Source organism: Canis lupus, chromosome 6 (assembly GCF_003254725.2).
Source record: "Canis lupus dingo isolate Sandy chromosome 6, ASM325472v2, whole genome shotgun sequence".
Lineage (NCBI taxonomy): Eukaryota > Metazoa > Chordata > Mammalia > Carnivora > Canidae > Canis > Canis lupus.
In genome coordinates this window covers 12,473,833-12,489,154 of record NC_064248.1, presented here as the reverse complement: position 1 = coordinate 12,489,154, position 15,322 = coordinate 12,473,833, and the positions used below count along the sequence as shown (strand labels likewise).

The following is a 15,322-nucleotide window of genomic DNA, read 5'->3' as shown; positions in this document are numbered from 1 at the left end:
GGGAAGAGAGATGCCGAAGCACACCATCACTTGGCACCACTCCCATCACCTCGAGAGCAGAGAAAAGTAAAATAACCAAGACATGATGAGTCTTCGATAAGTATTAATTTAGCACGTTCATTTAATTTTTAGTAATGGCTGAGTCTAAGGACCATCTTGCAGAATTCCCTGAGAATGTAAAACTCAGCTCTCCAGAGCTGGTGGTAGCTGTGTTCTCCAGCACAGCCCTGAGGAGCCTAGATGCAGAGCTGAGGCATCTAGAATGTTCCCTGGCTAAATCCTCCATGGGGTAGAGTGATAGGGGGACTGTGCCCACTGCCCCCCAAGGGCCACATCCATCCCCCTTCCCAGCCTGAGGGGCAGCCTGACCTCCAGGTGCCAAACACACCAGGAGACCCCGTCACTCTGGCCGTGGGCAGGCTGAGGATCCCATCCCTGGTGGCCCCCTTCCTGCACTGGCCCCCAGCAGCCAGGCCCCCATGCCCTAAGTGCTCTGGGGGCTCCGCTCCTCCCCTGCCCTGTCCCGCAATAAGGATACTGGGACCTCAGCTCAAGCCTGCCCTGGCTGCTTGTCCTACCACCCCGTAGCCTAGATGATCTGGAACTGCAGGGTGACCTACAGACAACGCAGGTCACCTGTTGTTACACGGCCCTCTGCAGCCCAAGCTGTTCCTTGCAGCAAGCAGCCTGCGGGAAGCCTCCTGGACCGGCCTCGGGCTGGACGTCCCGGCCTCACCAGGAAGCCCTGCACCCCTGGCACCGACCCCGTAGGATCGAGTGTGCCCTGGGCACGGTAACGTTCATCCTGTTGATGGCGGAGAACAGCCCCCGGGTGCCGAGTTCAGTGCCAGCGGGCTCGACGATCGGCACACGGTATTAATGTAATTAGCAACGATCCCGTGACACGGCCACTGTTGTGACCCCATTTTTATAGATGAGGCAAGTGAGATCTGCTCAGCGGTCACACAGCTAGGAGGTAGAAGGCCCGGGCAGACTCAGATTTGTCTGACAGCAAGGCTCAACCTCAAGCCTTGTGCTCTCCTGAGTGGAGGAAAGGACCAGGTGTCGGGGCACAGTCTCCAGGGGTGGGGGTGGTTATCCTCTCTCTCTCTCTCTCTCTCTCTCTCTCTCTCTGCAATCTCCCAGTCAGTAATCTCACCGCACATGTGGACCCCAGATGTGACAAGTGGCTGGACAGATATTCCCCTCCACCGATGTTCTCCATCCAAGGAATGGTGCATCGCGCTTGGTTCACCTTTCTGTGTCACACGTTTCTGGATTCGGTGGATTATCATCTTTACATTCAGAGGAAACAATAAAGCTATTTTCAGCTTGGGAACAAACGAATCCAGTGGTAAATAAAACCCCAAAGCCTGGTGCTGGGAAGGCCCACACTGTCCTCCCAGTTGGCAGGCTTCCTCTGCCTGGGGGGGCTCCGTCCACACCCCGGGGGGGGTGGGAGTGTGCAGGCCCAGAAGGGAAGCAGGCAGGGAGCGTTCTGGAATCATAGCAGCTGTATGATCCCCACGTCGGCTTTACGGATGCAGACACTGAGGTCCAGAGAGGGTGAGCTGCCCGCCGGGGACACAGCCCTGGGCGCCAGGGAGCGCTGTCCCCGGCTCCGCTGGTGCTCCGGCTCCCGCGGCTGCTCCAGTGTTTTCTCAGCACTTGAGAACAGATGGCTCCAACTCCCACCCACGGAAGCCAAACATTTTCCCTGGTTACCCTGCTAATTTGCTCACAAGCCTCCTCTTGTAAATAGAGAGTACAAAGGCTCCTGTGAACAGCGTGCCCGACGAGCAAATTCTGACTTCACTGGAAAGGCTTCAGACGGAGCACAGCAAGCCCCAGGTAAGGCCCAGGTGTGGCTCAGGTGTGGCTCAGGTGTGGCCAGCAGCCTCGGTGGCCAGCCCGTCATAAGCAGGTACCAGCTCGGGCTCCAGCCCCGGTTCTGCCCCTCCCACCAAGGCTGGCTGGGAAAGCTTGGGCCGGCCCCTGGGGCTCCCTGGCATCCTTCTCTCACCTGTGAAATGGGTGTGCTGATTCCAGAGCCGTAGGACGTGAGATATCATGCATGTGCTCCGGGAACAGAGGAGAGGTGTCTGTGAGAATCCAGTCACCTTCATCTGGTGACAGTGGGCTGGCGTCACTCTGCACCCCACCCCTCACCCGACAATAGTCCACTTGCTCAGCCCCTTTCACTTCTGGAGCCCTCCTCCCAAGACCCAGAGAGGAGCTAACGCCTCAAGATTCTCAGCTGTGTGATGCTGCACGAGCGCCTTCACCTCTCTGGGCCTCATCCCCACCTGTGAGGATCCAATGATCCCTGATACCCAGTGAGTGCTCAGGGTCATCCCTACCTCACCAAAGCCAGGGGAGGCTCCTTGGAGGAGGGGGCGGTGGCCTGGAGCTCTTGCAGAAGAGTAGATGTTGGTGGGGTAGAGGGGAGTGTGCGTCAACGGGCAGGTCCTCCAGGTAGAAGGAACTCCGTGGGTAAAGCTCAGGAAGGAGTCACCTCCCTGTGGGGGAGCGGAAGCCACAGGAGCCCGGGTGTGGCTGGTGCTGGGCGGAGAGGGGGCACAGCGGCTAGCCAGGTGGGCAGGGGATCCAGAGGTTTGGAACTGGCAGGGAGAGAGGAGTCAAGGCTCCCAGCAGGTCCCCAGGGTCCCCCAACCTCACCCACAGCAGCCATAATGAAGAGCTCTTCCTGCTAAAAGCTCCTGGAGCCGGGCCAGGCAGCGTCTGCCGTCCTGGCCACCCTCCAGCGGCAACCCTGGGAGCTGCTGTCCCATCCTGCTGGCGGCCTGTGGTGTCCTGGGGGGTGCAGACCCGGGAGGCCACTTATGGCTTGGGGGCCCAGTCCAGGAAGCCTGGCCAGGGTGCCACGCCTTTGATCTGTAGGCCTGGGGCGTGGGGGTCCAGGGGATGGCATAACCTGCAGGATCCACAACAGTGGCTGAAGAGGGAAGAGCGCGATCCTGGCCCTGCTGTGGGACTGGAGCAAGCCCTCCCACCTCTCTGAGCCTCCCGCCTCTGTCAGCCTCCCCTGGCAGAGTCGCAGTGAGGATTGGAGCAGAGCCTGGCTCCTAGCCGCTGCCCGTAGCGTCCACCCCCACCCCCATCACGCACAGCACCACGCAGGGGGGTCTTCACCCTCTTAGGACAGAATTACCGGCTTTGCTTGTTTATTGGATTTAAACAAAGCCCAGATGGCTGACTCCCCTCTTCTCCCGAGGTTGACAGCACAGGTGCTTGCATGGAGGCAGGGGCACTGCGCTGGGCAGCGATGGGGCAGACGGTGCGTCCTGGAGGGTGACGCCCGGCAAGGGCTTCTCCTCTCTGCACCCGGGTCCTGGGCAGTTCCAGGGGCCTTTCCGTCCATGGCCAGACATAGGCTTTGACACCGTGGTGGTCCCCGGGCCCGCCCTAAGTTGCCTCAATAATCCTGTGTCCTGGGGTCACTGTGAGCACAAAATGCAGTGCATATATGGCTGTGACCCACCATCCCAGGTGGGAGTCCCACCTCACCACTCACCGGCTGGCTTCTTCATCTCTAAGAGGGGGTTCAGGGCACACCCGTCTGTGCAAGAATTAGAGAAGGTGACGTCAATGAAGGCCACTCCCCGCTCAGGGGGACGCGGGAGGGGAGACCCCCGTCCCTTGAGATCCGCTGAGCCTCCCCCTGCTGGGCGCATCCAGCAGCAGCCCACGCAGCATCCCTCCCTCTGCGCTGGGGAGGCTCCCGCTCCCTCTCCCTCCCCGGGCTGTGTCCTGGGCAGGCCCCACACTTCGTTCTCTGTCTGGCTCTTGGCTGCAAGTACCGGTTTGACGGGAAGATTCTAATGGGCTTTAAGTTAATAAGTTGGGAATAAATTAGGTTTGAGCTCCGTAGGAAGCAGATGGCGCAGCCGCCGTGGCCTGGAACAGCCCCGCTGGAGCAGCGACGGGCAGGCAGGGGCATGGCTGGGCTCTCTTTATTCTTCTTTCTCCTCCAACATCTTATTATGAAAATTTAACATAAAGAAGATCCAAAAGAATCGTGCAGTGAACACCCATATGCTCACTGTCTGCATTTGCTCTGTGAGCTCACTGGGACAGCTGCCCGTCCCCCCCGTCCCCCTTGCCAGCCACCAGCCCAACTCGCTGTTTTTAATGCATTTCTAAGTCCGTGGCAGACATCAGTCACTTCACCCCTAAACATGCATATCATTAGCTAGAGGTCAATATTTGTTTTGGGTTTGGGTTGTTTGTTTTTAGGTAAAATTTACTAACAGTGAAATGCACAAATCTAGAGTGGACACTTGCTGAGTTTTGACAGATGCACACATTGCAGAAGCCAGAGCTCCACCGAGACACAGCATCGCCGTCGCCCCAGATAGCTCCCCATGCCCCGCACGCTTCCCGAGGGTGATCACCCTCTTAATCACCTCAGAACCATGTTGTCTGGTCTAGAACTTCATATGAATGGATATGTGTCCTTCTGTGTCCTTTTTCACTCGGCACAATGCTCTTGAGATTCCTTCCGGTTGTTGGGGTATCAGTGCTGCGTTCCCTTTTATTGCTGAGTACCGCGCTGTGGTCTGGAAGGACCACAGTCTGTGTACTCATCTCCTGCTGATGGACGCCTGGGCTGTTGCCAGGATTTTACTATTGTGAATAAAATCCTTATGGGTCTTTTTGTGGACATTAAGTTTATTTTAGTTTAGTTTTTTAAAGATTTATTTATTTATTTATTTGGGGGGGAGAGAGAGGGAGAGCAAGTGGGGGAGGGGCAGGGGGAGAGAATCTCAAGCAGACTCCTCACTAAGCGTGGAGTCCGATGGGAGACTCCACTTCATGACCCGTGAGCTGAGCTGAAACCAAGAGCCAGATGTTCAATCCATTGAGCTACCCAGGTGCCCTGACATGAAGTCTATTTTTAAGCTAATCTTGAGTCCCTCTTTCCCCTAAAACAAGACCAGCTCACTCCATAGCTGCAGGGGTTAGGATAATGCTTCAACTGTCCCCCCTGGTTTTTGGCTGGCCACATCTCCCCAGACTGAGTCCCCGTGGTGGGCCGTGGTGGGCCTTGGCGGTCTGCAGTGGCTCGTGCTCCTTCATGGGTGGCCAGGCTGGCGGCTGTTGTCTGCAGTGGTGAGAGCTACTCTGGAAAGTCTAGCTTGGGCCCAAAGTGTCTCCTTCAAGGTTTGTGTACAAGCACACGCACCTGGGAGGCTTGGTTGGATTGACCACCAGAAAAAACAGACCCGAGGGCCCCAGGGAAGGGATTCACCCCAAAGCAGAGATCAACTGTAGAGTACCACTGACGAAACACAGCAAAATCTCAAAGGTGCCACAGAGAGTGGCCATGGAGTAACAGACACGGCTAAGAAACACTCCAGGCCATACTCAAAACTCTCAGCCAGGTGGAAAGGGCTTCTAAGAATCTTAAAACTTAGACTTTCTCTGCTCGACTAGAGGGCTCCTAAAACTCCCATGGCCCCAAACAGAGAGACAATGTCTCAAACAGATGTGCATGTGTGGCTCTTACCCAATAGAGGGTGTTGTAATCTCATACACAGGAAGCCCACAAGGTTTTCAAAGGAATCATATCGGCTGGCCTGAGCAGAGCTGATGGGGCTTCAAGGCTGGCGAGCTGGCCTATAGCCCTCTCACCCTTATCAGCCATTCCTCGAGGGCGAGTGTGTGCAAGTTGGGTGAGATCAGCTGGCTCAGAACCCCTTGGGCTTTGGGTTCTACCCTAGTGCCCACTGAGGAATTATGGGAGAGAGTTAGCAATAGAAGGACACCTTTTAGAAAGCTCACTCTGCCCAAGAAGAGGGGTTGGAGGGCAGAGTGGCAAAAGCCAGGAGACCAAGGAGGAGGCCCTGATAGCCATCCTACTGAAAAATTATTTTTTTTTTTGGTGGGGGAAGCATCTGAGGCCATTTAGAACAGCACCTGGAGCTTGCCAAGTGAGGACAAAGCAGGTGCCCTGACCCCTGGCAGTGGCAGCGCCTTGCTCCCTCTGTCCACAAGGCAGACCGTGGCACAGCATCTCCATGCACCGATCTGGCTGTGCCACCGGGGCCCAGATGACACAACAGTCATGCTGCAGGTCCCTCCCACAGTCGCTGCTGCAGCCTGTCACCTGCTCCTCTGATGGGCCCTTAATTGTCTGCATTTTTCATCCTGGCAGCTGGCTTTCCTCTAAGGGAGGGTTGCTAACAGGGTCGGGAGGACAGACATCGATTAGCAGAGTCCTCACTGCTGTCAGTGAGGCCCGGGTGTCATTGGCACTGACAGCAAGCCTGGCCCCGAGCCTCGCCCACCCTGGCACCCCCACAGGGAACCGTTTCCCAGCACTGCAGTCACCCCTAACAGAGGCACCCATGCTTAGCGGCCAGCACACAGGCTGAAGAGCACAAGACTCTGCTTCCACCTACCAGCTAGGGGCCTTCTTGGGCCTCAGTCTGCTCACACAGAAACTCGGCAGGGATGCTAACAGTCCCAGGTCACAGGGAACTGGGAGATTAATTTGTTTTTTTAAGATTTATGTATTTATTTGAGAGGGAGAGAGAAAGAGAGCAGTGGGGAGGGGCAGAGGAAGGGAGAGAGAGAGAGAGAGAGAGAGAGAATCTTGAACAAGCTCCATGATTGTAGTGGAGCCCATCACCAGGGCTAGATCTCACAACCCTGAGATCAGGACTGGAGTCGAAATTAAGAATCAGATGCTTAACCCACTGAACCCCAAAGGCATGCTGGCCCCACTTCCTCCTTGACACCAAGGGCTCCTCCCCACTCTGCAGAGCCCCAAGGAAAACTCCTGACTCGGCCAGCTGTGGGGATGGCCCGCCCCTCTCAGCTCTGGGACCTCGTCAGACACACCCACCCCTCATGCCATTGCCACCAGCCCCTTTTGCACCCACAACACAGCCCTGAAACCCCCCCAACACACACACACACACACACACACACACACACAACCACAAGCCACTGCTCAGATGCTCTGGACATTGGGCAACATCAATCCTATGCCCAGACCTTGGCCCTAATCTAAACCCCAAAGTTTCTCCTGTTATTCCAGACTAGGAGTCCTTCACTCCCCAAGTCCTCCCATCACTTGGTGCCATCAGGAGCCAGGGTGCAGAGAGCACGGGAACCAGGCAGGTGAGGAAGATAAAATGTCTATCTCTGCACATAAACAATGTTTCGTTTTTCATAAGAAACATGTACTTGGAAAAAAACATTACAACTTGACCTGGGCTTATAGAAACAGTGGAGAAACAGACAGGAACATTCAGGAACACAGTTCAGTATTTTGCTGCATTTCCTTCTAGTCACTTCTCTATGTGGAGTGAATATTCTGTATTGTGTATCCTGTGTGTCCCACTTTAAAAAAATGCAGGGGCGCCTGGCTGGCTCAGTCAGTTAAGTGTCCAACTCTCGATCTCAGCTCAGGTCGTGATCTCAGGGTTGTGAGTTCGAGTCTCACGTTGGGCTCCACACTGGGCATAAAGCCTACTTAAAAAATAAAAATCCAGGGATCCCTGGGTGGCGCAGCGGTTTGGCGCCTGCCTTTGGTCTTGGAGACCCGGGATCGAATCCCACATCGGGCTCCCAGTGCATGGAGCCTGCTTCTCCCTCTGCCTGTGTCTCTGCCCCTCTCTCTCTCTCTCTCTCTCTGTGACTATCATAAAAAAAAAAAAAGATCTTTAAAAAAAATAAAAAATAAATAAAAATAAAAATCCAGGGGATCACTGGGTGGCTCAGTGCTTTAGCTCCTCTCTGGAGATTCTGGTTAATACAGTGCCTCTCTCTTCTCTCTCTCTCTCTCTCTCTCTCATGAATAAATAAATAAATAATCTTTTTTAAAAATCCAAAGTGTATATAAGTCTACAGTAAGTTAAGTTCAGTTTATTTTTTAAAAGATTTTATTTATTTATCCATAGAGACACACAGAGAGAGGGAGAGGCAGAGGAGACACAGGCAGAGGGAGAAGCAGGCCCCATGCAGGGAGCCCAACGTGGGACTCGATCCCGGGTCTCCAGGATCACGCCCTAAGCTGAAGGCGGCACTAAACCACTGAGCCACCCGGGCTGCCCTAAGTTCAGTTTAAATTTGAAAAAAGGCTACAATAAAATTAATTATCCCTTCTCTGACCCCAGCCCCACCGTCTCCTTTCTCCAAAGCAATCACCGTTACCTACCCATGTACACCTTCCAGAACAATCTGTGTTCAGGCAAGCACACCCGTGGATGCTCCCCCTTTGTAACACAATGATTTCATACTCTACACACTGTATTAACCAGAATCTCCAGAGAAACAAAATCAATAGGATGTGTGTGTAATGTAAATTTAGCATGAGGAATTGGCTCACATAATTATGGAGGCTGGCAAGTCCAAAATCTGCAGGGCGGGTCAGCAGGCTGGAGGCCAGGAAGAGCTGATGCTGCGGCTGAAGTCCAGGGGCAGAATTCCCCCCTTGCTCAGGGCTAACTGATCAACTTTCTGTTCTTTGCCGGCCTTCAACTGATTAGGTGAGGCCCACCCACATGGTAGTGGGCGATCTTTCACTCAAAGTCCTTGGATTTGCTTTTTCTTAAGATTTTATTTATTTATTTGAGAGAGGGTGAGAGAGAACACAAGCAGGGAGAGGGGCAGAGGGAGAGGGAGAGGCAGGCTCCCCACTGAGCAGGGAGCCTAATGTGTCACTCAATCCCAGCACCCTGGGATCGTGACCTGAGCTGAAGGCAGATACGTAACTGATTAAGCCACCCAGACACTTCAGTATTTTGCCCACTTTAGTGTCCGTATCAATGACCATATGTTTTTTTTCTTTGACCTGTTCCTGTGACGCATGACGTCAATGGCGTTCTTTACGAGACCCTGCGTGTACCATGTTATAGAGCATGCTAATTGCAATGTGCTCCTGGATTTTGTCGGCTACTATTTCAGTGAGGATTTTATACTGCCATTCATAGGTGAGATTGGTCTGTTGATTTCTTAGAGAAATCTGTCAAGTTTAGGAAGCTCTTCTTTATTTTTTAACCCGTGCTCTGGAAGAGTAAGATTGCACTGTGGCTCCTTCTTTAAAAGTTTGGTAAAATTCTGAAATTCTGTGAACCTACCCAACCAAGCCTGGGGTTTCAACGGAGGGGTAATAGATCTTCAACAGAATCCTCTAGTTCCTGCTTAGTAATTGTTTTATTTAGATTCCTTTCTCTTCTGATAGCAGGTTGTCTGTTTATATTTTCCTAGAATATCATCTTACCCATTTTAAAAAATATTTTGTTTGTTTGTTGAGAGAGAGAGAAAGAGAGGCAGGGACACAGGCAGAAGGAGAAGCAGGCTCCATGCAGGGACTCAACCCCAGGACTCTGGGATCATGCCCTGGCCTGAAGGCGGTGCTAAACCATTGAGCCACCCGGGCTGCCCCATCTTACCCATTTTTTAAAAATTTTGTGGCCCAGGGGCACCTGGATGGCTCAGTTGGTTAAGTGTCTGCCTCTGGCTCAGGTCATGATCTTAGGGTCCTGAGATCGAGCCCCGCATTGGGCTCCCTGCTCAGTGGGGAGCCTGCCTCTCTCTCCCTCTCTGCCTCTCCACCCGCTTGTGTGCTCTTTCTCTCTCTCTGTCGAATAAATAGAATCTTTAAAAAAACTTCTGTGGCCTAGATGCAACGTGTGTTTTGCAGTGCTTCCCATTTCCTGTTTGTGTGTCACCACTTTCACCCTACCAGTTCCACCTGAGTAGGTAGGTACCTGGTGGTACCTCAGAGCTGTACATCCTAGTGGTGACTTCAGATTTCTCAGTGTGGTTACAGTCTTCCACTGGCTTTCTTGGGTTTCTCATATATTTTTTTTAAGATTCTATTTATTTGCGGGAGAGAGAGCACACGGCTGGGGGAGGGGGAAAGGGGGGAGGGGGAGAGGGAGATGGAAGGGCAGAGGGAGAAGCAGGAGCTCCACTGAGCAGGGAGCGCCTCGTGGGGCTCGATCCCAGGACCCTGAGATCATGACCTGAGCGGAAGGCAGGTGCTTCACGGACTGAGCCACCCAGGCGCCCCCTGAATTTTTCAGATAGAACAATCATAGTCTGTCTCCCACCATGATGAATATTCCTTACCCACTCTCCCGGAGTAATTGGGCTATTTTTGCAATGTCTGGCTGTTACAATGCACATCTTCATATACAAAGCCTTTTCTGTATTTAGAATTATTTCCTTGGGCTAGATACTCTGGATCAAAGGGTAAGCATGTTTTTTTAGGCCAGTTTACTTTCCAGAAGGGTTGTTCCAATTTGCACTCCCACCAGCAACCAAGGATTAAAAACCTGGGTCAGGTCATGCTTTTTCCTCCAACAGAAACACTGCAGGGGCTCCCACCCATTCCCACTGCCAACAAGACCCCCCTTCAGGCTGCTTTATGCCCCCAACCTTACTTCCCATCTCCCACTGGAAAGTTCTTCCTCCTCTGACCTTCTTTTTGTTCTTGAATATGAGCTTTTCCTGGCTCCAGGACTTTGCACTGGCGGTTCCCTGTGCCCCAAACACGCCTACCACAAACCACCCCACAATGGGCTCCTCTCCATCACAGTTCTGGCGTCACCTCCCCGGAATGGCCCTCCCTGACCACTAGACAATGATGCCCACCCCATCCCCATGGTCACACACAACCCCACCATTCTGTCCTATTGTCTTGCAGGCATCTGATGCTTCCTAAAGTGGCTGCTTGTTTGTCGCCAGCTTCCCCCATTAGACTGAAATTCCCCGGGAGCAGAGACCCCAATAGTCCCCTGTATCTAGAGCAATGTCTCACACACACACCAAATAATTTTTATTTACACCCAGGAGAGCTCGGCATGGCTTCCTGCATAGACCCTTTCAAAACTCCAGAACTGTGGAAAGCACAAGGCTCATTACTTTAAGATCAGTTACTTTGATCACCTGGCTGTCTCCCCCCCGTCCAGACAGCACCAGAAGGTGGGCAGAGGGGTGCTTCCAGCCCTGAGTGCACGACAGCACCCTCCCCAGCACCTTTCACTTATCTTCACTCTACTTCACTCAATGCAGCCTAATTCAGCACCCAGTTAAGTCCTCTTCAAACAAATATTTGGCTCTTTCTGTATGCCTGGCACTCCACTGAGCACTGAGGATCTAGTGGCTTTACTCCCAGGGGGCTTCCAGTCTTTCAGAAGGGATGGGGCAAGGCCTTGAGTAAAGGTGCCAACTCCGGCTCTGGGCTGACCAGCACCTCTGGGGCTTCCTGTTTGATGGCAGAGGTGGGTCTCAGGACAACAGGAGGAGCTAGTCTGGTGGGAAGTGAGAGGAGGCATCCAGGCAGGGGCCTGTCGGGTGCTTTGGTAGTCCCGTTCTGATCCCATCCTGGTGGCTCGGTCCTGGGTGGGGAGGGGGTTCGTCTGATTCCCATGGACACGGCTCCCAGCCCTGGAGGGACCCAGGACATGTCTACCTTCTCACCTTGTCACAGGACCCTCTCCCCAGCATGGACACCCACCCTCCATCCCTAGCTCATTTCCTGTGCCAGGGCGGGGACTCCCCTCTGCAATGTTCTCCAGGCTTCCAGACAGTCTCTCTTAAAATCACATTACACAAGAGTAAACAGAGGCTCAGACAAAAGTGGGCGAGCTCGGGCCCTCAGCCCCGAGAGCGACTCCTCTTTACCGGAGAGAAAACCGAGGCTCCGCGATAGGAAGCCATCCGCCAGGGTCTCGCCCAAGCCGGGGGGAGCAGAGACTGGGCAAGGGGCTGGCGTCAACCCCCAGGCCCGGCCGGGACGCGCCCCTCACGGCCTCCAGCCCACGGACTCCTACTCATCCTTCAGAACTTGGGGTCTGGCCGCTCGGCTCGGGTGACCTGCCCCAGCCACTGAGCTGGGCGCTGCAGGCCTGCCCCCCACAGCGGCCGCGGCGGAGCGGGGAGCGCGGGGCAGTGCGCCCGGGCGTCCGCGCGGGAGGTGCGCGCGGGGCCGGGGCTGGGGCAGGCGAGGTCACCCCGCGGGGGATGGCGGGGGCGCCGCGCCCCTCGGGGTGTCCGGGCGGGTGAGGACCTGAGCCGCGCCCCGCCCCCGCCTCTGCGGGCCCGGCTGGGGGGAGGGGCGGGAGGGAGGGGAGGGAGGGGGCGGGGCGGGGCTCCGCGGGGGGCGGGCCGGGGCGGAGCGTGGTGGCCCCCGCCGCGCTCGCCGCCGCCGCTGCGCCCCCCGGACACGCTCGCGGAGCCGGGCCCGGCCGACCGCGGACCCGCGGAGGACGGCGGGGGCGCCGGGCCCGAAGCGCGGGGCGCGGGGCGCGGGGCGCGGGCGCCCAGGGGTCCCGGCGCGGGGCCGGCGGGGCCGGCGGGGGCGGCGGGGGCGGCGGGGCCGGGCGCGCCGAGGACCCCGGGGCCGGGCCGGGCGAGGTAAGCGGTCGCCGCGGGGCGGGGGCGGGGGCGGGGACCCGGCTGGGCTGAGGCGCGGGGACCTGTCGGAGCCTTTGTCTGCGGCGCGCGCGGCCCCACTCCGCGCCCCTCCCCCTCCGTGGCGGTCGGGCCGCTGAGTCCGGGGCGAGGGCACGTGCCTGGGGACCCCGAATCTCCCCCCCCCCTCGTCCCAGGTACTCCCAGCCTGTACCTCACCCGCCATCTGGGCCGGGCCAGCCCCCACCCCCGTCGGCCCACCTCGGAGTGGCCAGTGGCCCCAGCCATGCCCGGCGCTGGGAGCCACCGCCCGCCCGGGCGTGCCCAGGGGTCCTTCCTCCTGAAGTTCCTCCCTGGACCCCCTCTGCCCCGTCTCACGTCATCCCCCAGCCAGCTCCCTCCTGGCTCCTGGAAAAGCCACTGTAAGAGGCAGGGCCTGTGCCCAGGGGTCACCTCCGGCGGCCTGGGGAGTCCGTCTTTTGCCTAGGGGCACAGGCTGGGAACCAACTTTGTTGCTGATAGGACCCGGCAGGCAGAAGGAGCCCGGGGGATGCAGGGTGCTGCTGGCCTGGGACCCGCAGAAACCAAGGCCAGGGAGGAGGGGGTGCGACTGGGCTGGGAGCTGCCAGCCAGCGCCTGTGGCCAGCGCCTCCGCCTCTCCAACAGCAACTGCAGGAAGGAAGCGGCCCAGGGCCTTGAAACCCACTTTTCTGTGGGCAGAACCAGCAGGGACGAGTTGGGGCAATCTGTGAGCTGAAAGGGGGGGGTGCCAAAGGTGCTCGACCCTGCCAGGGCTTCAGTGCGAGCCGTGTGACCTCTGACCTTGGCTCTCCGGGCAAAGTGGGGGCCCGTGAGCCAGGCTTTCAGGACTGCTGGAATCCGGAGCCCTCTGAGGCCCACAGCAGTGCCCCAAAGCAGGGGCTGGTGTGACTTCTGAGCGCCTCCTGTGTGTAGTCCAGCTTTGACCATCTAGCCACCTGCTCCCATTTATGAAGTACGTGACAGCCTCACCTTCCTCATCCACAACAGGGAGATAGGGAAACTGAGGCCTGGAGTGGCCCTTTGAAGCATTAAGTGGTGACCTGTTGACCAAAGAAATGAACTTTGTCCTCTCGACTACTCCCCAGGGGTGGACATTGAGGGGTTCTGGCAGGGTGGGGGGATCAGAGAAGAGCCCGTGCTCTCTTGCATTTTTAAGCCCATGTGCATATCCTTAAATCTTAACTGAAGAGGGACATGAGAAGAGGAGGAATGGGTTGGGGGACCATCTGAGGCTCCAGGCTGTTGGTGTGGAATGTGAGGGGTCCAGGGAGGGGCGAGTTGGCCGGGAGAGGTATAGATGAGCCACCTCAGCCCCCCCCACACTCTGCCACCCTGCGAGGCCTGGCCTCTGCCCAGGCCAGTGACGTTGTGCCTAGGGGCCTGGGGCCGCCACAGGGGAAGCCAGAGCCCCCTGCCCACAGGAGGGACCAGGAGAAGCACATGGGGACAGTGGCTGAGGCAGGCATTGTGGGTGGCAGCTGCCTGCCTCACTGATGAGCCAGAGGGAGCAGTGGGGCCGCCTCCTGGCTCAATGCTGAGCATGTCCGCCTTCCCGGGTGGTGTGGTCAGACGTGTCCAGGGCGCTGCGTCTTGGGAAGCTTTGCAGAACACAGGTCAGGGGTTCGGGGTTCGGGCGTCCTCTGGGGCTGGGCTCAGGTCCTGAGAGGATTGCAGGGGGGAGTGTGCCATTGTTGTAAACCACTGCTCTGCTGCTGGCTCCTTCCTCGGCCTTCCCATCGGCTCAGGGAGGCTGGGAGGGCGGGGCCCAGGGTCTTGGAGCCTCCTGTGCCGGATCCTGACCAAGGCCACAGAGCAAGGCCACGGTCATTCAAACCAGGCGCAGCTCTGTCCTGAGTCCACTTGGTATCCCCAGCTCCAGATGTGGCAGGAGGCCCAGGGCTGGGGGACACTTGGGAGATGCACTGAGCCTGCAGTGGGGTTACGCCTGCCTCTCAGCCCCCAGACGGAGAATCCTCAACCTTCTTGCCCATGCTTGTGGGTGCCCATCAGCTGGGGCAGCCCCCAATTGGCAGGGGCAGTTTCCCCAGTCCCTGGACCAGCCTGGAAGGAAGCAGGATGGCTCTGAGCTCCAAGGTCCCTGTTAACACTCTGTAGAGCGCAGGAAGGGTGGAAACACGGGCCGGCAGGAGGCACTCAGTAACTAGTCAGCACATCAGATCCGGGGGCTGAGAGCGGGTAAACTGAGGCAGGAGGGCAAGAAGAAATGAGACAAAAGAAGTGCAGGTGGAGGTTGGAGGGGTGGTGGCGGGCCGACTGCAGAGATGATTGGAGCAGTCTCGGACACCCAGGATCCTTCGGGAAGTGGGCCTTCTCCTGGCTTCTTCACACACACTCTTGGGTGGGTCGAGGTGCCACACTCAGTGCCCGATGCTCTGGTGTCCCACCTCTGTCTCAGATTCTCTGCCATGAGTGTGTAAGAAGATAAATGAATAAAAGTCATTAGAAAAACAACTGGCTCAGTCGCCGGAGCGTGCCATCTTGCAGTTGTGAGTTCAAGCCCCACACTGGGTTTGCTGATTACTTTAAAAGAAAATAGAATCTTTTTTTTTAAAGGAATTTATTTTTTATTTATTTTTTTTAAGATTTTATTTATTTATTCATGATAGACACACAGACAGAGAGAGAGAGAGAGAGAGGCAGAGACATAGGCAGAGGGAGAAGCAGGTTCCATGCAGGGAGCCCGACGTGGGACTCGATCCCTGGTCTCCAGGATCACGCCCTGGGCCAAAGGCAGGCGCCAAACCACTGCACCACCCAGGGATCCCAAAAAAATAGAATCTTAAAGAAAAAACAGAAAAGAAAAACTGGTAACTCTTTTTAGGGATAAAAACAAGACTCCCTCCAGCCCCACTTGCCCCCCACAGGG

At 56.4% G+C, this 15,322-nt stretch overlaps 1 protein-coding gene across 3 annotated transcripts in view; it reads left to right on the top strand.

Annotated features, from left to right (window-relative positions):
- The first annotated feature begins 1,718 nt into the window (after window positions 1-1,718).
- SLC29A4 (solute carrier family 29 member 4) overlaps window positions 1,719-15,322 on the top strand; it is a 28,118-nt gene continuing 14,514 nt past the window's right edge. The window contains exon 1 of one of the 3 annotated variants that reach the window (XM_049111174.1): window positions 1,719-1,851. The gene's annotated coding sequence lies outside the window, so the exon portion shown is untranslated. Of the gene's footprint in view, window positions 1,852-12,354; window positions 12,397-15,322 lie in introns of those variants that run through there. The other 2 variants (XM_025426297.3, XM_025426296.3) reach the window with 2 other exon arrangements.